Raw genomic sequence first — 21,983 nt, forward strand, 5'->3', positions numbered from 1 at the left:
AGGTAAGATTTTCTTCTTTTTAATGGCTGCATAGTATTCCATTGTGTTTATGTACCACTGCTTTTTAATTCCTGTGTCCAATGACAGACACTTGGGTTTTTTCCAGATCTTGGCTATTGTAAACAATGCTGCAATAGACATGGCAGTGCATATCTTCTTTTGAATCAATGATTTGGTATTCTTAGGATATATTCTTAAAAGTTGGATAGCTGGGTGCCCTGGCCATTTGGCTCAATGGTAGAGCGTCAGCCTGACGTGCAGAAGTCCCGGGTTCGATTCCCGGCCAGGGCACACAGGAGAAGCGCCCATCTGCTTCTCCACCCACCCCCTCTCCTTCCTCTCTGTCTCTCTCTTCCCCTCCTGCAGCAGAGGCTCCATTGGAGCAAAGATGGCCTGGGCGCTGGGGATGGCTCCTTGGCCTCTGCCCCAGGTGCTAGAGTAGCTCTGGTTGCGACAGAGCGACGCCCCGGAAGGGCAGAGCATCATCCCCTGGTGGGCAGAGCGCCACCCCCTGGTGGGTGTGCCGGGTGGATCCCAGTCGGGCGCATGCGGGAGTCTGTCTGACTGTCTCTCCCCGTTTCTAGCTTCAGAAAAATACACAAAAAAAAAAAGTTGGATAGCTGGGTCAAAAGGTAGTTCCATTTTTAATTTTTTGAGGAAACCCCATATGCTTCTTCACAGTGACTGCAGAAGTCTGCATTCCCACCATCAGTGCAGGAGAGTTCCCTTTTCTCCACACCCTCGCCAACATTTTTTGTGTGTTGTTTTGTTAATGAGCACCATTCAGACAGGTGTGAGGTGGTATCTCATTGTGGTTTTAATTCACATTTCTCTAATGATTAGTGATGTTGAACATTTTTTTAGTATGCCTATTGGCCATCTGTATGTCCTCTTTGGAGAAGTTTCTGTTCAGTTCTTTTTCAATTTTTTTGATTGGATTGTTTACCTTCCTGGTGTTGAGTTTTAGAAGTTCTTTATAAATTTTTGTTATTAACCCCTTATCAGATGTGTTGTCAAATATGTTCTCCCATTGTGTGGGTTGTCTTTTTATTTTGTTCATACTGTCTTTTTCTGTGCAAAAGCTTTTTAGTTTGATATAGACCCATTTGTTTATCCTGTCCTTTATTTCACTTGCCCGGGGAGATAAATCAGCAAATATAGTGTTATGAGAGATGTCAGAGTTTACTTTCTATGTTTTCTCCCAATATGTTTATGGTTTCATGACTTACATTTAAGTCTTTTATTCATGTTGAGTGTATTTTTGTGTATGGTTTAAGTTGGTGGCTTAGTTTCATTCTAACACCATTTGTTAATGATACTGTCTATACTCCATTGTATGCTCTTACCTCCTTTGTCAAATATCAATTGGCTATAAAGGTGTGGTTTTATTTCTGGGTCCTCTGTTCTATTACATTGATCTGTATGCCTATTCTTATGCCAGTGCCAAGCTGTTTTGAGTACAATGTCCTTCTAATATAACTTGATATCAGGTAGTGTGATACCTCCCACTTAATTCTTCTTTTTCAAGACTGCTGAGGTTATTCGTGTTCTTTTTGGTTTCATATAAAAATTTGGAATATTTGTTCTATATGTTTGAAGTATGCCATTGGTATTTTAGTTGGCACCACATTGAATTTGTAGATTGCTTTGGATAATATAGACATTTTAATGTTTATTCCTCCTATCCATCAACACGGTATATGCTTCCACTTGTTTGTATCCTCCTTGATTTCTTCAAAAATGTTTTTATCCTTCTGGTAGCTTCTCCCTTGAAGCAGACTCAGGTGTGCTTACTTTGCCTCGATACCCAAGTTATAGCCAGGCTTTGTTGCTTACCAGCCACAGGGACATCAAAACATAGGCGATCTCCTCCTTCTCTTTCCTTCCTCAGTCTGCTCTAACCCACCGTTTTCTCATATTCTGTGACTGTCAGGCACATGCCTGCCTCAGAGGCTTAGCATGGTCTAATACAACCTTGAAACTCTTCTCTCAGAAAGCCACATAGACTTTTTTTACAGATGCACTTTTTATTATATAAAAGTCATCTTCTTAGTGAGGTATTTCAAGCCAGTGAGAACCTAAGAAATATTATTAATTTAATGACTGAATGACTTAAAATACTCAGAACCTTAGTGTGTGACATTTTTTCTTCACCTTATGGTTACAAATTCTGTGACCTGACATCTGAGGAATATTTAGAGAAACACCAGTCAGACACTGCAAAGAAGAAGATGACCCCAATCATATTTTGAAGAGGAGTCATAAAATTAGCTAATCAACTGTTTCTACTTCACTGAGCTAAACATGTTGGGTTGTCTCCCTCAAGTTCCACTACACCTCCACCACAATATCTTTTTGTGACTCATGTCTTTCTTTAAATAGTGTGTGAGTTCACATACCCCAAACATACAGAAGTCGCCAGTGAAGGGGTAAGGCACAGATAGATCTTGGGATAAGCATTACAGGTGACTATCATCACACAATTCAATTTTTTCTAAGTATTGTATATGCTTTGTAACCTATTTAGTGCTTTGGACACTTGAGTCAACATTTTTTTCATTTATAAAGATTAGTGCATAAAACTCTGGAACTAGGATAGCCCACCAAATATTGTGCTTTCATTTTATTTTCCTCTTTATGTTTGTAGAGTTAAAAAAAAGGTAGCCAATTTTGGTTGTCTTCGAGGGAAATTGGGTATATATTCAGGGATTTATGAGTACTCTTAAGTTATTTTATATACATTAAGAGAACAAAGATTTACAAATAGAACTTAATAGCTTTTTCAGTCTCTATTCTAACTAGCATAAGATGTTCTGGAATTGTCTACTTAGTTTATTTTTCTTTAACCACTGACTGATGATACAAAAAAGAGCAGTATATTATTTTTACAAAATGATCAGACTAGAATATGAAGTAGATTTACTATCTAGTGTAGATACAAGGGAATAGAGAAAATATGATGTTCTGGGGTATATATGACAAGAAGGTACTACCCAAAGGAGGGAGGTGATTAAGGATGCAAGACAGTGAACAGAATAGTATGACCAAGGAAATCAATTCTTCTTAATAAAGCAGAATAAGATGCTTCTACAGACTGGGGTATTAGATAATAAAAAATATTAGACAGTTTTTAATATAAGTTGCATTGGAACATATGCTCTGTAAAATGCAGATAAATGGTATAATTCTATTTTGGGGGCTATAATTCTTTAAATTTGATACAGGCTTCAGACTGTATCATGTGGGTCATGGTATCATGTGCATTATATTATACTTCAAAGTAGCAACAAAGGATACAAATGTTCTGTCCTAGAAATGAAACTTAGTTATAGGCATTGTGTTAATAGATTTAGCTTTTTTTAATGTTTGAGAGGAACATAGATTAGTAATTGTTATAAATAAATATAGGGTAAAATAACATGAAGTATTATCTTTTGACTCATGAAAACTGAGCTCTGTGTCCCTTAGTCTATGAGCCAAAAGTAGTTGGAATTAGACATAGGAATAAAAATTGCCATCTTTCTGTTACTGCTAATTGTATTAGAGCAAGAAGATAGGCAGGTAGCTTCTATATATGTTTTCAAAGTATTTGTCAAGATGTAGTTCCAGGGAGGGAAATAAACTAGTTCTCTAAATATAAGTCAATGAATTTAATGATAATTCTTGAAAATGTCCAGGATATTAGTTTAGACTCATATGTTACTTTTTTTCTCTATATCTTACAAAGAAAAAAAAGGGTAAAACAATCATCAGAGTTTAGTAAAGAGATTATAAAAATAGCAGCATATCTTTTTAAAAAATTAACTGGTAGGGAAATATTTGAAAAACTAGAATACACTAAAGCAGCATGCCCAGGGTATTAAACAGAATCAGCTTGTGAACTTACCAAACTAAGCTGTTTTAGTTAGTAATAAATCATGGTTTGAGTGAGATGATCCCACTCCATTTAATAGAGGAGTAAAAATCTTACAACCTATCCAGATTGAAAGGAAAATAACAGTGAACTCTGTTGGAGAACTATATATGTAAAGAAAAATATTTTATACAAATGGAAAGCAAATATATATTTAATAAGTTAATAAGTAGAAGTTTTTAAAAACTAAAACCAAATGAATTTTAGCTATCGCTTTTCCCAAAATGAAATAAATACTTTTATTTGATACTATATGTTTACTTAGATGCATAACCTATGTGATCACAAAGCAACATAGCTTCATTGGAGAATTTCATTCAGCTTATTTCAGCAGACGTCTTAGAAAGTAGTTGGATATTACTTGAAAAATTTTTTTCCAGTAGCTGAACAATGGGCCCAGAATCCCCAGTGAAACCAATAACAGTATGTTTTGTGTGCTTTACTAATAATTTTAAAAATAAAAATGTAGATATTTACAAAGATAAGATATGTATGTATTTGTAAAAAATAATATAGCTAGATTTTCCTGACAACAAGTAGTAGATGTAGTATTTAGCTTTTTTAATATAAATTTTATTTTTTATTGACTTTACTGGGGTAATATTGGTTAATAAAATTATACAGGTTTCACATGTACAGTTGGGAGTTCACCACCCCAAGTCAAATCTCCCTCCATCACCATCTACGCTTCCTCTACCCTTCTTCAACATTTTGTATGGTTCATGGTAGATATAGTGTAACCTCATTTATTCTCACAATGGCTTTTATTCCTCTATTTATATGGAGTATGAACTGTTATTCTTGCTAAATGAGTGTTAACTTTTCTCTGGACACTAATTTTTAAAAAAGTGTGTATGAGGTGCAGGTGGGTAGGACACCAGGGTGGAAGGACCTGTCATGCACACACATATCTGCAAAATCATCGAATAAAAGAAATGCAGAACTGCAGTTAAAAAGAGTTACTTTTCTTCCATTTCACCAATAAAATTGTAATTAAATAATGTAAGAGAAAATAAAGACAACCACAGTCATCTATGAACATTTACTATGTTACATTGTCCTCAGTCCATTATTTGTAATCAACCCTGCAGTCTGTCCCTATATGACATGTGAGGACACTGTGTTCAGAGGAACTTCAGGGCTTCAAGGAATATCAATTCTAATCATAACCAAGCTTTAGGGTAAGCTACTACTGTGTTCTTTTCATCTTATCATATAGCAGATAATGGAAACTGTCTAAAGGTCACCAAATAAATTTCCATTCTCCTTTAGACTTGTGAAAAAATGTGTAAGTTCCTCAATAACATAGCAGGAGGGCTGTGTTTTTCTTATCTTTTTCTATTTCAGGGGCTTTGAAAGGATATGTTTTATACCATGGGAGATGTGTTTTCAACTTGAAAGGTAACTACTATGTTTAGCAAAGGGAACAGTGGAATTAAATCATGGCACCAGGAGGCTTTAGGGAAAAGAGCTTTCTCTATAAAAGAAAAGTATAAAATGTGACTGGATGATGATGACTATAACAGACATGAGGTCATTGTTTTGAGTCAAAACCTAAAAAATAATAACTTCTTATGAAACTAAACATGCAAATCATCTGCGAGTGTACATTGCAGGTCCTCAACTTTGAGCATGTTGCATTGTGTTAGGCTCTGTGAAAATCAAGAAGGATAAAATGGTGAGAGAGATGGAAATTTAAGTCTACCATGTAAGGGGGAAAAGAGGAAGAAAAAACAAGGAAGACCATTTGTATGATGTTTAGTTGCTTATATAGCACAGGTTTTTGATTCAAGGTCATTCCCCTTTGTTCAGGTCTCTTTGAACTCCTTGTCTTTCCCAAGTGCAGAGACCTCCTCACATATTCTTTTTGTTCTGCTTGCTCCCTCTGGAGCCTCTTAGATGAACATAAACATAAGCAGACAACAGCAACACAAACATCTTCTGGAAAAGGAACTCCTTCATTTGTTTTTTTTCTTACAGAACTTAAAGGTCAGACCATATATATATATATATATATATATATATATATATATATATATATATATACACACACACACACACACACACACACACATATATATATACACATATTTTAATCTAAAGCCTATGTACTTATAGTGCATCATAACAGATAACAGTCAAGTTTATTTATTTATTTATTTATTTTATTTATTTATTTATTTATTTTTTAAAATAAATTTTTATTAATGGTAATGGGATGACATTAATAAATCAGGGTACATATATTCAAAGAAAACATGTCTAGGTTACCTTGTCATTAAATTATGTTGCATACCCCTCGCCCAAAGTCAGATTGTCCTTCGCCACCCTCTATCTAGTTCTCTGTGCCCCTCCCCCTCCCCCTAACTCTCCCCCTGTCCTCCCTCCCCCCACCCCTGGTAACCACCACACACTTGTCCATGTCTATTAGTCTCATTTTTATGTTCCACCAATGTATGGAATCATGTAGTTCTTGTTTTTTTCTGATTTACTTATTTCACTCCTTATAATGTTATCAAGATCCCACCATTTTGCTGTAAATGATCTGATGTCATCATTTCTTATGGCTGAGTAGTATTCCATAGTGTATATGTGCCACATCTTCTTTATCCAGTCTTCTATTGAAGGGCTTTTTGGTTGTTTCCATGTCTTGGTCACTGTGAACAGTGCTGCAATGAACATGGGGCTACATGTGTCTTCACGTATCAATGTTTCTGAGGTTTTGGGGTATATACCCAGTAGAGGGATTGCTGGGTCATAAGGTAGTTCTATTTGCAGTTTTTTGAGGAACCACCATACTTTCCTCCATAATGGTTGTACTACTTTACAGTCCCACCAACAGTGAATGAGGGTTCCTTTTTCTCCACAGCCTCTCTAACATTTGCTATTACCCGTCTTGTTGATAATAGCTAATCTAACAGGGGTGAGGTGGTATCTCATTGTAGTTTTGATTTGCATTTCTCTAATAACTAATGAAGCTGAGCATCTTTTCATATATCTGTTGGCCATTTGTATCTCTTCCTGGGAGAAGTGTCTATTCATGTCCTCTTCCCATTTTTTTATTGGATTGTTTGTTTGTTTGTTGTTGAGTTTTATGAGTTCTTTGTAAATTTTGGATATTAGGCCCTTATCTGAGCTGTTGTTTGAAAATATCATTTCCCATTTAGTTGGCTGTCTGTTTATTTTGATATCAGTTTCTCTTGCTGAGCAAAAACTTTTTATTCTGATGTAGTCCCATTCATTTATCTTTGCCTTCACTTCTCTTGCCATTGGAGTCAAGTTCATAAAATGTTCTTTAAAACCCAGGTCCATGAGTTTAGTACCTATGTCTTCTTCTATGTACTTTATTGTTTCAGGTCTTATATTTAGGTCTTTGATCCATTTTGAATTAATTTTAGTACACGGGGACAGGCTGTAGTCGAGTTTCATTCTTTTGCATGTGGCTTTCCAGTTTTCCCAACACCATTTGTTGAAGAGGCTTTCTTTTCTCCATTGTGTGTTGTTGGCCCCTTTATCAAAGATTATTTGACCATATATATGTGGTTTTATTTCTGGGCTTTCTATTCTGTTCCATTGGTCTGAGTGTCTATTTTTCTGCCAATACCATGCTGTTTTGATTATCGTGGCCCTATAATATAGTTTAAAGTCAGGTATTGTAATGCCCCCAGCTTCATTCTTTTTCCTTAGGATTGTTTTGGCTATTCGGGGTTTTTTATAGTTCCATATAAATCTGATGATTTTTTGTTCCATTTCTTTAAAAAATCTCATAGGGATTTTGATGGGAATTGCATTAAATTTGTATATTGCTTTGGGTAATATGGCCATTTTGATTATATTTATTCTTCCTATCCAAGAACAAGGAATATTTTTCCATCTCATTGTATCTTTTTCGATTTCCCTTAACAATGCTTTGTAATTTTCATTATATAGGTCCTTTACATTCTTTGTTATGTTTATTCCTAGGTATTTTATTTTTTTTGTTGCAATCGTGAAGGGGATTATTTTTTTGAGTTCGTTTTCTAATATTTCATTGTTGGCATAGAGAAAGGCTATGGACTTCTGTATGTTAATTTTGTATCCTGCGACCTTACTGTATTGGTTTATTGTTTCTAATAATCTTTTTGTGGAGTCCTTCGGGTTTTCGATGTATAGGATCATATCATCAGCAAAAAGTGATACCTTTACTTCTTCTTTTCCAATATGGATGCCTTTTATTTCTTTGTCTTGTCTGATTGCTCTGGCCAGAACTTCTAGCACCACGTTAAATAAGAGTGGAGAGAGTGGACAACCCTGTCTTGTTCCTGATTTAAGGTAGAAAGTCCTCAGTTTTATGCCGTTTAAAATGATGTTGGCTGATGGTTTATCATATATGGCCTTTATCATGTTGAGATATTTTCCTTCTATACCCATTTTGTTGAGAGTCTTAAACATAAAATTGTGTTGTATTTTATCAAAAGCCTTTTCTGCATCTATTGATAAGATCATGTGGTTTTTGTTCTTTGTTTTGTTGATATGGTGTATTACATTAACCGTTTTGCGTATGTTGAACCATCCTTGAGATTCTGGGATGAATCCCACTTGATCATGATGTATTATTTTTTTAATATGTTGTTGTATTTGGTTTGCCAGTATTTTGTTTAGTATTTTAGCATCTGTATTCATTAGAGATATTGGTCTGTAGTTTTCTTTCTTTGTGCCATCCTTGCCAGGTTTTGGTATGAGGGTTATGTTGGCCTCATAAAATGTGTTTGGAAGTATTGCTTCTTCTTCAATTTTTTGGAAGACTTTGAGTAGAATAGGAACCAAGTCTTCTTTGAATGTTTGATAGAATTCACTAGTATAACCGTCTGGGCCTGGACTTTTATTTTGGGGGAGGTTTTTAATAGTTTTTTCTATTTCCTCCCTGCTGATTGGTCTGTTTAGGCTTTCTGCTTCTTCATGACTCAGTCTAGGAAGGTTGTATTGTTCTAGGAATTTATCCATTTCTTCTAGATTGTTGTATTTGGGCATATAATTTTTCATAGTATTCTACAATAATTCTTTGTATATCTATGATGTCTGTGGTGATCTCTCCTCTTTCATTTTGGATTTTATTTATTTGAGTCCTGTGCCTTTTTTCCTTGGTGAGTCTTGCCAAGGGTTTGTCAATTTTGTTGATCTTTTCAAAGAACCAGCTCCTTGTTTTATTGATTTTTTCTATAGTTTTTCTGTTCTCTATTTCATTTATTTCTGCTCTGATTTTTATTATCTCCTTTCTTCGGCTGGTTTTGGGTTGTCTTTGTTCTTCTTTTTCTAGTTCCTTAAGGTGTGAAGTTAAGTGGTTTACTTCGGCTCTCTCTTGTTTGTTCATATAGGCCTGAAGTGATATGAACTTTCCTCTTATTACTGCTTTTGCTGCCTCCCAGAGATTCTGATATGTTGTATTTTCATTTTCATATGTCTGTATGTATCTTTTGATCTCTGCGCTTATTTCTTCTTTGACCCATTCATTTTTTAGAAGTATGTTATTTAGTTTCCACATTTTTGTGGGTTTTTCCCCCTCTTTTTTGCAGTTGAATTCTAGTTTCAAGGCTTTATGATCAGAAAATATGCTTGGTACAATTTCAATTTTTCTAAATTTGCTGATATTGTCTTTGTGGCCCAACATATGGTCAATTCTTGAGAATGTTCCATGTACACTAGAGAAAAATGTATACTCTGTCGCTTTGGGATGAAGTGTCCTGTAGATGTCTATCATATCCAGGTGTTCTAGTATTTCGTTTAAGGCCACTATCTCTTTATTGATTCTCTGTTTGGATGACCGATCTAGAGCCGTCAGCGGTGTATTGAGGTCTCCAAGTATGATTGTATTTTTGTTAGTTTTTGTTTTAAGGTCAATAAGTAGCTGTCTTATATATTTTGGTGCTCCTTGGTTTGGTGCATATATATTAAGGATTGTTATATCTTCTTGATTCAGTGTCCCCTTAATCATTATGAAGTGACCATTTTTGTCTCTGAGTACTTTTTCTGTCTTGTAGTCAGCATTATCAGATATGAGTATTGCTACACCTGCTTTTTTTTGGGTGTTGTTTGCTTGGAGTATTGTTTTCCAGCCTTTCACTTTGAATTTGTTTTTATCCTTGTTGCTTAGATGTGTTTCTTGTAGGCAGCATATAGTTGGATTTTCTTTTTTAATCCATTCTGCTACTCTGTGTCTTTTTATTGGTAAGTTTAATCCATTTACATTTAGTGTAATTATTGACACTTGTGGGTTCCCTACTGCCATTTTATAAATTGCTTTCTGTTAGTTTTGTATCTAGTTTGATTCTTCTCTTTTGTTTTTCTATCATTTGTTTCTGTTTGTTTGTGTTCCATACTTCTTTCCTCTGTTGCTACCTTTTTTAAGTCATGTGTTTTTGTGGTGGTTTTTTCTAGGGTGGTTACCATTAAGTAATGAAAAGGGTACCTACCATATTCATTGTAGTACCCTATCTTATAAGTATTTCTGCACTTCATCGTCCTTTGCTACTGTTAATCTCCATTCTCTCCCCCCCTTTTTTTTCCTTTGTTGTCACAGTTTAAGTTTGGTTTTATTGTGTTCTTGGTGGAGCTGTTACTTGTGGTGTTGTTTTCTTCTGTTCTTTGAATCTGGTTGGAAAACCCCCTTTAGTATTTCCTGGAGTGGGGGCTTTCTGTTGATAAATTCTCTCATCTTTTCTGTATTTGTGAATGTTTTTATATCTCCTTCATACTTGAAGGATAGCTTTGATGGGTATAGTATTCTTGGCTGAAAGTTCCTCTCTTTCAGGGCTTTAAATATTGGGGTCCACTCTCTTCTAGCTTGTAGAGTTTCTGCTGAGAAATCTGATGATAATCTAATAGGCCTTCCTTTATATGTTGTACTCTTCTTTTCCCTGGCTGCCTTGAGAATTTTTTCTTTGTCATTGGTTTGTGTCATCTTTATTATGATGTGCCTTGGAGTGGGTTTGTTGGGGTTAAGAAAACTCGGTGTTCTGTTTGCTTCTTGAATTTGAGGCTTTAGTTCTTTCCACAGGCTTGGGAAGTTCTCGTCTATTATTTGTTTGAGTATATTCTCCATTCCATTTTCTTTCTCTTCTCCCTCTGATATACCTATTATTCTTATGTTATTCTTTCTGATGGAGTCAGATAATTCCTGTAGGGCTTTCTCGTTTTTTATTATTTTTGAGTCTCTTTCTTCTTCTCTCTGTTGTGCCTCAAGTTGTTTGTCTTCTATTTCACTAATCCTATCTTCAATCTGGGTTGTTCTGCTAGCTAAGCTTGTTACCTCGTTTTTCAGCTCGTGAATTGAGTTTTTCATTTCTGTTTGATTTGTTTTTATAGTTTCAATTTCCTTGGTAATATATTCTTTGTGTTCATTGAGTTGTTTTCTGATCTCCCTATATTGCCTTTCTGTGTTTTCTTGTATATCTCTGAGTATTTTTAAGATTTCTATTTTAACTTCTCTGTCATTTAGCTCCAAGGCTTCCAATATGTTAAGTCTTTTCTCCATAGATTTTTCCACATCAATTTGTGTTACCTCTCTTTCTTTTGTATCCATAATATTCGATTTCCTCTTTCTTATTGGCATCTGAGGGTGGTCTTGTTGATAGCACTAATTAGAATTAATAAAGAGTAAAAAGTAAAAAAAAAAAAAAGAAAACAAAAAACAAAGGGTAAAACACCCCACAAAAAAAAGCAGTAATAATTTATTATTTCCCCCTTTTTTTTTTCTTTCTTCTCCTTCCCTCCTCTCCCCTCCTCAGGGAAATATCGTGCCTATAATGGAGGGCCTGGTTTGCGGTGAAGAGTTCAAGGGGCAAAAAAAAAAGGGGAGTAGGGACCTACTAAATGCAAAAAAAAATAAATAAATAAAAAATAAAATAAAATAAAAAAATAAAAAAAAGGAAGAAAATCTTAGACAAACATAAGTTGATCTGCCTGCGGGTGATGGTCACCTAAGAGATATAATGAGAGGGATAAGAGGGAACCAGAAAAAAGGACAAAAAAAGGAATAATAAGGAAGAAAAAAATAAAAATAATAAGTAAAAATATGTTGTATTAAGTGGAGCAAAGACCAAATACAATGGAGACCTTGGGTTGGGAGGACCCAAAATGCCACAAAAATAAACTAACAAGAAAAAAACAAAAACAAAAGCGAAAAAGAAAAATAAAGCCAAAAAAACCTTGAGTCCCAAATTAACTAATTTGTTCGTGATTGAGGTTTAAATGGGAGGAAAGTAAAACGAGAAAAGAAAAAACGAATAGAAAGGAAAAAATAAGAAAAAGAGAAAAACGAAGGAAGAAATAAAAAAGGAAGAGAAAAAAACAAAATAAAGCAAAAACAAACAAACAAACAAAAAAAACAAAAGAGGAGAGAGTGAGAGTTAAGTGTCCTGGAGTATAACCCCAAAGGAGGGTGAGGATGAAGAAGAGAAATAAAATGTAACACTTATGGGTAGTGTAGTTCAAGAAAAGGGAAGCATAAGATGGGCAGAGAATAGAAGGACCGAGGTGGGGGAAATAAAGGCAATAAGATAGAAGAAACAAACAACAACAACAACAAAAAAAATTAGTGGAACAAGTTGTAAAGTCTGTGGATTTTTCTTGATTTTGAGATGTTAACTTCTTCCTTTTTCTTTTCTCTCCCTCTTCCTGGTCAGTGACTCTGTACCCCAGGCTCTGCCCCTGTGTCACATTTAGGTAGGGATTTGCAGTTGATGGGATTCTATGGCAATGTCATATAATTGGCTTTAGTCTTGCTGGTAGTCAAGGCTTGTTGGCGTTTGCAGGGTCCAACGATGAGAGAGTTTGCTTTCGTGGATTCTCTCTCCTAGTCCCCCCTTCCTGAATTAGCAGCCTGGTGATCCAGCTATAAGGCTGCCACTGCTTCTGCCTGGGGAGTAAGAGGCTCAAAGAGCTGGGAAATCCCCACTCTATCCCCACTCAGTGCAAGGCTTTGGGAAGGGCTCTGACAGTCAGGGCCTCCAGTGTAATCAGGCGGGGGTGGGAGTCAATTGTTGTCAAGGTGACTGTTCAGTGCCTAGCATTCAGTTGGACCTCTCAACCCAGGCTTTCCACACTTTGTAGCCTGTTTTGGCTGGTAAGAAGTGGCACTAGTCTCTGCTTGCGACTAGTGTGGTATAGATCTTATTATCTGCCAAGTCCTTCTTGTTAGCGTTTATCCCTGAATATGGAGGCTCTATCAATCAGAAGTTGCCCCCGCCCCTTTAGCGAGAGGCACTAAAAAATATCACGCCTCTTGTCTTGGGTCGGTGAACTGAGAGAGATCTTATCAATTAGAACCGAGGGTGTGCAGATTTCACGGGTTAAGTTAATTTTAGTAATTGGGTCGCAGCTGTGCTCCCGAAAGTATTTCAGGCTGCCTGCGCGCGCCCCTCCCCCAACGCTTGATTGTTAGCTTGAATGGCTGGGTGAGGTGCCCCGCCCGCGGAGAGAATCTCCCAAGTAGGGAATACCGCCCTGGGGCCTCTCCCGCTCCCCGTGCGCGGGCCGCTGGGAACGTTAGCGGTGCTCGGTCTGCAATGCTCGGTCTGCAACCAGACCGGGCGCGCGCCAGCGGCTGCTCGCCGCTCCGGAGTGTGGGCGGTGCTCGCTCTGCAACCGACCCGGGCGCTGCTCGCGGCGGCTCGCGGAGGCGGCTGGCGACGGCGGCTGGCGGCGGCTGCTCGCGGCTGCTGCTCGCGGCTCCCGAGTGCGGGATGACTTACCACAGGCGCACTTCCTTGCGGCTTGAATGAACGTCCCTGCGGTGGCTTCCTCCACACCCTCGTCTCTCAGATTCAAGTGATAACAGTCCTTTTGCTTTCAGTTTGTGTGGAACTCCGTAATGCTCCGAAGATAAATTTTCCTGTTTCTAGTTGATAAATTTGTTGTGATTTTGGGGAGATCTGTCGGACGCACTGCTCACGGCGCCATTTCCGTGACGTCACTCCAGTCAAGTTTATTTATTGTTCTTCTGCATTGCTTTGCATGAGCATTTATATATTTTCTCGTCATTTGATTTCCCTTTTGTGATCTTGTTCACCAGCTTCCCACTGCAGCCTGGCTCCTGTTTCCCTTTCTTAGTCATCTCAGTTACAATTAGATTAGTTCCCTTTAACTGTAAAATGTGTTAGAGAAGTTTTACTAGAATTTAGGTACCAGCTTGTTGGTCAAATAACTTTGTAAAAATGATATATAGGTTTTCTCGCTTATAGTTTGCATTGGGTGTGGGGGACAGGCTGTAAGCACAGCCTTTTGTTATACCCTAAGGCTTAGTTTTAAGACTAAGCCTTTCCTCCCCTAAGTGACTTTGTATCAGAGACTTCCTTGTTTGTATATTGGATTAAAGGTTTTGATTTCTATACTATAAAATGGGGCAGACCGGGAGCTTGCTCTCTCTTGATTCCTAAGGTTAGCATTAGAGGAAAGAGCAGAGAAAGGCCACATGGAGGAGAGGAGAAGCAGCCAAGATGGCAGAGTGCTAAAGGAAAAGCCAGTTTGTGCAGAGAGAAGAAGATGGGGAACAGAATTAAATAAGGCTGGTGAGGTAGAAAACTTTGATTCTAGGAAACTCGAATAAGTCATTGGCTTTTCTTTCACTTCAAATGTTGAGTTTTTTAGAAGATGAAATAGCTATATAAAAAGGGGTTCATTTTGGGCCCTGGCCGGTTGGCTCAGCGGTAGAGCGTCGGCCTGGCATGTGGGAGACCCGGGTTCGATTCCCGGCCAGGGCACATAGGAGAAGCACCCATTTGCTTCTCCACCCCCCCCTCCTTCCTCTCTGTCTCTCTCTTCCCCTCCCGCAGCCAAGGCTCCATTGGAGCAAAGATGGCCCGGGCACTGGGGATGGCTCCTTGGCCTCTGCCCCAGGCGCTAGAGTGGCTCTGGTCGCAGCAGAGCAACACCCGGGAGGGGCAGAGCATTGCCCCCTGGTGGGCAAAGCATCGTCCCTGGTGGGCGTGCTGGGTGGATCCCGGTCGGGCGCATGCGGGAGTCTGTCTGACTGTCTCTCCCCGTTTCTAGCTTCAGAAAAAAAAAAAAAGGGGGGTTCATCTTGGCCAAGGGCTATATGAAAAAAATATATACATAAGCTGAATGACTATTAGTCAAGAATATTTTTCCTTTACCTCTAGAAGCTTATTGGTTCTCCCTTGGCATTAAACCTTAAATTGGAGTTTGTATGACTGTTTCAACTTCAGGTAACCTTTAGAGGCACTAAATAGACCTTCAAGTTTGCCTTAAAAAACTTGGTCCCTAAACCATCCTGAAGGCTTTTGTTTCTACCCATAAGAATAGTTCATTTTATGCCCTAAGATAAAACAGGTATTAGTCACCATCTTTTTTAATAGTTTAAATTCTTGATTCTTTTATTTTAGAAATAGAAAGCTCATATTTCTCAGCAAGCTGGCTTCAATGTGTGTTCTGAGGATTAGCTAGATAATATGATTTCTCTCAGTGTTAGAAATTCCACTTTATTATAAAATATTAATATCACCAGGCAGATCAAGTACATAGTGAAGCTAAGAACCATGCTGTGTGAATTTCCCATAAAATTACTATCTTGTGAGCTAATAAATAAGGTGCCTTAATATTAACAAATTTAATAGAATATAGATTTTAATCTAAATTTGTATAATTCTATTCTATTCTAATATATTGTATATTGTATTATAATTATATAATTCTATTTTATTCTAATTGTATAATTGTATATTCTATTTTTTAGGACTCCTCAAGTAAGCAAGAATGGTGAAGACAACAAAAAGTGAGTTGTAATCATTATTAGAAATATTGTTAGCTCCCATCACATATTTGACCAACAATTAAATAATACTCATTCTGTTAAAAATATGCAATTTAAACACTACCTTAATAATATTTTGTCATCTTTTTATTTATATTTTTATACTTATCTATAATTAAATTGAAAAATCTCCAAAAATGTACTATTTCTGAAGAAGTTACCTGATTTGATATTTAAATAATCAATGAGGAAGAGTTAGGAGACAATCTCTTCTCTTGTGCCATGTGTAATTCGTATTTGAAGAAAGTTGGAGTTACCAACATTTAATCTAACTTTAGTTTAAGTTAACAATTCACTGGTTTGTTCTAAACAAAAAAATTAAACTATGGATTTATAATAAAGTTATTGATATGGCACTGCTGATTATAATGTCTATTTACAATTTGATGAATTTGTATACTAAATAAATTTCTTAGCATCAAAAAAGGAAATTTTCAGAGGCTGTTTTATATTTAGAAAAGAGTTTTACTATTTTCAAAAATGCTCATAAGTCCATATATGATAGATAAAAATATCTGCCTGTCTTACAAAATATTTCAAATTTTTGTTCCATTTTAATAAATTAGTACTGTAGTTGTAGAAGCTAACTCAGCAAAACTCTTAATCAGTCTCTCATTTCAAACAGTGACTGTGTTTCTTATCAGGTTTGTGACAGTGGACAAGTTCATTCTTTTGTCTAGGCTGTTTCTCATCCAAAAAATGAGTATAATTCCATTTCAGAGAGTTTTTGTAAGACATAACAAATTTTACAAAGACTAGGACATTAATTGCTCAGTGGATATCAGATGTTTTCATTATTGTTAATTAGGTTAATCAGCTATTTTGCTCTCCACCTTATCTACCTTTCCTAATAGATAAGAGCTGGTGGCAAACTTTTTGTTATTCCTCCCATGGATAATTGGGGATTCGTTTCTTCCCTTTGAATTGGAGGTTAGTTTTGTGACTGCTGGACCAACAGAATATGTTAGAAATGATGAAACATATTTCTGGGTCAGCCTCAAAGGATCAGTGTACTTGGGACATTTGTTCTTGAATGCCTGAGCCACCATGTAAGAAGACCATATACTCTGAAGTTAATGTGTTGTGCTGGAAACCCCCGCAACCTTGTGTGAAGCCTGGGGGAAGAGGAACCAAGGCCACTGGTCAAATATCTCAGCTGAGATTCTAGCTAACAGTATCAATGTCCGAAGCATGACATTAGCTCCTATGGCAGTTAATTTTCCAGCTCCAATGGATCCTATCCTGCTGATGGAGCAGAAAATACCTGGGCCTTCTTGAGCCAAGCTTATATTGCAGAATCATGAGCAGAAGAAATGGCTGATGTTCTCCTGAGGTAGCTTGCTATCCAGTGATAACTGGAACATTGGCCAATCTTTTAAAGTGCACTCTTAAATTCCACCTCTCTGATAAATCATTGCCCATACATTTCCTCACATTCTAATGTTCCTCTTTACTGTTATGGACTGAATGTGAGTAATTATTGATTGGTGCCCAAATTGATTATAAATCTAAAGAGCCTTTATTAGCCAGCCAGAGACTGCTAGCTAAGAAACAGCGAACAGTCCCAAGCCTAGGAAGAGAGCAGTATTTAAGAGGATAAACCACAAAGTCATAGCTATTACAACAGTTATGCACAACATTCTTGACATTTTGGTAGAAAGCATTCTTTGTTCTAAAGCTGATTACAGTTATTCCTGTAATTGCTGCAAGGCTAAAGCATAAAACTATATTCTGCTCTGTAGGCAAGATTTAAGTCAAGGTATCTAACTAGTTGGGCTTGTAAAAATTTTTCACTCTAAGTTACTGCCACAGGCAAGCTCCGTTTAATGCTTAACTTCCTTGTACAGACTAATGGGAATTTTCTACTCCAAGCAGCTACCAAAAGCAAGTTTAAAGTTCCTCTTTATGTCCAACTCTCTATACACAACACTGAGGTCCCATACACAAATAGGCATTTGATATACATATTTAAGATTTATATTATTTTTATTTATTTTTATTTTATATTTATATTATATTAAAATCTTTAAATATTGATATTACTTTAAATAGATATTTTTAGCTTTTTAAAAATAGCTTTTTAGTCTTAGACAGAGCTCAGCTGGTTTGAGCATCATCCTGATAGGCCAAGGTTGCAGGTTTGATCCGCAGTCAGTACACATACGAGAACGAACTAATGAATGCATGGATAGGTATAACAACAAACTGATGCTTTTTTTTCTCTCTCTCTCTCTTTTTCTCTACCTTCCCTCCCTTCCCCCTCTCTAAAATTAATAAATAAAAATTTAAAATATCATTTAAAAATTTTCCTTTGTGTATGTTATTTTCTTTGTTTATATTTATACAATGTTTTCCTTTGTATTAATGTACTAGCTGTACCCAACCACGCGTTGCTGTGGCTCAGTCTGGTTAAATGGAAAAGAAAGAAAAGAAAAAGCACACATTTCTAATATGTATAATTTCACAATGCTTGTGGCTATACAATATTTTTTGTTTTTCCATTATCCGTGCAGATATAGAGATTGTCTGGTTTACCGAGTCTAGAACACACAATATATAATTGTCCATGTGAGAAGCAATCTGTGTGTAGATCTAAAGTGCACAATTCTAAAGATTGGCCCTGAGCTTTGTTGTGGTGATGGCAAATGTCAATCGAATTGGGAATTGCAATCTCTTAAATTGAAATGGCTTATCTGTTGGAATCATAGGAATGTGAGGAATGAAGACATCTTCACCTTTGAAAGGTCCTGTCAAGACTGTTGCTTCTACGACATTGCTCATTAATTTTTTACAGCACACAGACCCAAACACTTCATGTTTTACCATGAAATCCATCAGCGATTTCAGCTTCTGTCTGAAAACAAGTGTTGTGATGTCATGCCTATCCACCAGCGATTAGCCAGGAAGTAAGAGCTGTTGTATATCATCCCAAGGTGGATTGCATGTGAATGTAATGAATAGGTCTGGACGCTCATAGTGATGAACATATGCAATTGCATCTTTAGCATACTCATGCATATGATGTGGACTACCTGTATATGAAGATGGCAAAATCATTAGTCTTCCAACATTAGTTGTATTACTGTCATTTACAACTGCATCTTGCAAATGAATGTATTCTTCAGAGCAAGGATCAGGAAATTTTTTGGCTGAGAGAGCCATGAACACCATATATTTTAAGATGTAATTCCATGAGAGCAATACAATGACCCATGTACGTTACACGTTATCCAATAAAAATTTGGTGTTTCCCGGAGGACTACTGTGATTGGCTCCAGCCACCCACAACCATGAACATGAGCAGTAGGAAATAAATGGATTGTAATACATGAGAATGTTTTATATATATATATATTTTTATATTTTATTTATTTATTTTTAAAGAGAGAGGGGAGAGAGAGAGAGAGAGAAGGGGGAGGAGCAGGAAGCATCAACTCCCATATGTGCCTTGACCAGGCAAACCCAGGGTTTTGAACCGGCGACTTCACTATTCCAGGTCGACGCTTTATCCCACTGTGCGACCACAGGTCAGGCCTGTTTTATATTTTTAATGTTATTTTTTTTTATTAAAGATTTGTTTGTGAGCCAGATGCAGTCATCAAAAGAGCCACATCTGGCTCACGAGCCATAGGTTCCTGACCCCTGCTTCAGGGCAAAGCTTGGTCTGATTCAAATAGATGAATATTAAATGTTCTGTTTTGATTTTTGCATACATATCTACAATGTATTGGTGAAACAATTGATGAAATTTCAAAATGTAATTGTCTTCATTCTCTTGAATCATTAATCGGTATGAATAGTAGTTTATTGTGCTGCATTTCATATTTGTTTCTTTGCCACTGACTGGATTTATCATCTTAACGTTGAAGTGATATTCATCTGCACCATCCCAAAAAATGCTTGAATATTGCAGGGCACCATAGCATTGATGAGTTTCTGCAACTTTTGTCAATTGATTGTTTCTCAGATAAAGAATATCTCTAGGTTGGAATTGATTTCTGACTATAACAATTGCCACTTCATCTTTAGTTGGAGCATTGAATCTTCACACATGTTCTCCAGCAGCCATTTTGTCAGTATGAATAACAATCTTGTGTGTATCAGATGGCATCCTGTCAATCGCTGTTTTGAACAAATGCACTAAATTGTTGTTTTCGTGAAGAAGCTCTTGCAGTTGGGAAACAATGGACCTTTTTATGCTGGTAGAAATTCCGCAGTGTGCGCTCACTTCATCATTGCCATCACCAATGAAATACATTTGTAGGAATTTATGTTGACCATCTGGAAATGGAAGCAGGGATCCAGATTTATAATAAATTTGTCCTTTCACTTTGAAAGTTGGCATGAATTGAACTGTTATGATTTCTGTGCCGAACAATGTCATTTGGAAGCATGAGTTCTATTTCTGGATGTTAGGAAATGCTTTGATTCAATGGTATATCCAGTAAGCAAAGTTTTTAATGGCTCTGGCGGTTCTCCAAGTTGAGGTAGTTTAATTTTTCCAGCAACGCAACACATTCCTTTTGTTTCTCCATTAAATGTCAGAGCCTTGCAATAAGGACACACTTCAGTCATAGTGCTGATGAGAACATGCCAGCTTGAACTATAATCATCAGCTGGGTTGTACCGGAATGCAAGGCAATTGTAATCACGTGATTGCTGAGCATGTAGTCATGTTTGATGCTGATCTGCTGTTTTTCATTGATGTCTTTCAGCCATTCTCAGTCTGTCATGTTCATCTGTTGAGAATAAAGCAGATCTGAAGCTGCAGAATGCGATCACCATGCTCGCAACTATGCATCCTCAAGTCTGGCTGCATGTAAATGGACCGTAAATCAGAAACATTGAAATGAAATTGCTAAATATTTAGTATAGCATGTGTTGCTTTTACGTCCAACAGATGGTGCTGTTTTTCAAAAAAAAAAAGCATGTTTTTACCTGACACAGATGTGACATGTATATTTATATTATAGTAGATATATAAAAAAGAGCATGTACTCAAATGCAATGTTGTTTCAGAATTTCAAAGCAATCAGTAAAGATCTTTCAGAGATTTAAGATTTTGAACAAACAAACATTTACATTTTTATTTATATAGATTATATATATGCACATATACAGTTACCCTTGAACAGCATGAGTTTAAAGGACAACCATCCACTTACCTGCTTACACTGCTAACTGGAATCCTGTTGGCTAGGAGCTTCAATTAAATCCTGCATGAAACAAACCTAACGGATATAATCTCAGTGTTTATTATTCAGATTAATCAGAGTGGTCCTCAGAAAAGTATAAACATGGGGAAATCTGCTAGAAGCCAAGTAGAAATCTAGAGTGGAAAACAGTTTTGGGGTTTCTTTATTTTCTGCATGTTTAGGCATTAACAGCCAACGTGCTTCAGGCTATCTTTGCAGGAATACTTATGTAAGCAGACAGCACTGGAAAGATAGTGATGTCTCTTATATTTTAGGGCACATATATAAATACATATAAATCTCCTTTCTAGAACAGATTTATTTATATTATAGAATCGTAAAGATGTGGATGTCTTTCTTCCCTCCCTGGACCAGATTTACTTACATTACATATAATAAAGACACTGTCATTCTCTGAAGGGCAGGATAGGCATAAGATATCAGAGCTGCCTAATCTTGAGGTTTCTCTTCTATAATTCATCTCATTGTGTGGATAGCATTTGACCCTCATCATAGCACTTTGTGAGTATTAGAGTTCAGAAAAATGATACAAGATATCACTCTGGCTACTTGTGACTAATAAACTTTGCCTCTTCACCTGAAGTTCTGTGTTTTCTTCTTTTATCTATTAAACTCACAAGTAACCTATTAGCTTTCAAGTATGGTAAAATCTTACACCTTTATTGTCCTTTTCTTGAAAGTACCTTTAAGATTTTTATGCCTTACTGATAATTTGACCATTTCTATTATTAAATATACTCATTTGTACTCTTTGTTTTGAAGTCTATTTTACCTATTTTTAATATAGTCAATACTATAATACTACTTCTTTAATTTACTGTTTGCATGTCATATACTTCTTTTTAAACTCATTTTCTTTCAAGCTAGCTATATGTCTTTATGTTTAAAATATGTTTCCAAGAGGTAGCACAGATTTTAGCCTTTTTTTCATCCCCCCAAAATCTCTGCCTTTTTTATTTTCCAGTTTACTATATTGCCATTCAAGGTAATTATTGAAATACTTGGATTTAAGTATTCCACTTTACATTTTGCTGTTTCTTTTCTCTCT

At 36.5% G+C, this 21,983-nt stretch overlaps 1 non-coding gene across 1 annotated transcript; it reads left to right on the forward strand.

The window, feature by feature from the left end:
- Nucleotides 1-215: 215 nt before the first annotated feature.
- TRNAV-GAC (transfer RNA valine (anticodon GAC)) lies at nt 216-291 on the forward strand. The gene has a single exon. It is a non-coding gene; the product is annotated as a tRNA-Val (tRNA).
- The last annotated feature ends 21,692 nt before the right edge of the window (nt 292-21,983 follow it).

This window comes from Saccopteryx leptura, chromosome 11 (assembly GCF_036850995.1).
Source record: "Saccopteryx leptura isolate mSacLep1 chromosome 11, mSacLep1_pri_phased_curated, whole genome shotgun sequence".
In the NCBI taxonomy this organism is placed as follows: domain Eukaryota; kingdom Metazoa; phylum Chordata; class Mammalia; order Chiroptera; family Emballonuridae; genus Saccopteryx; species Saccopteryx leptura.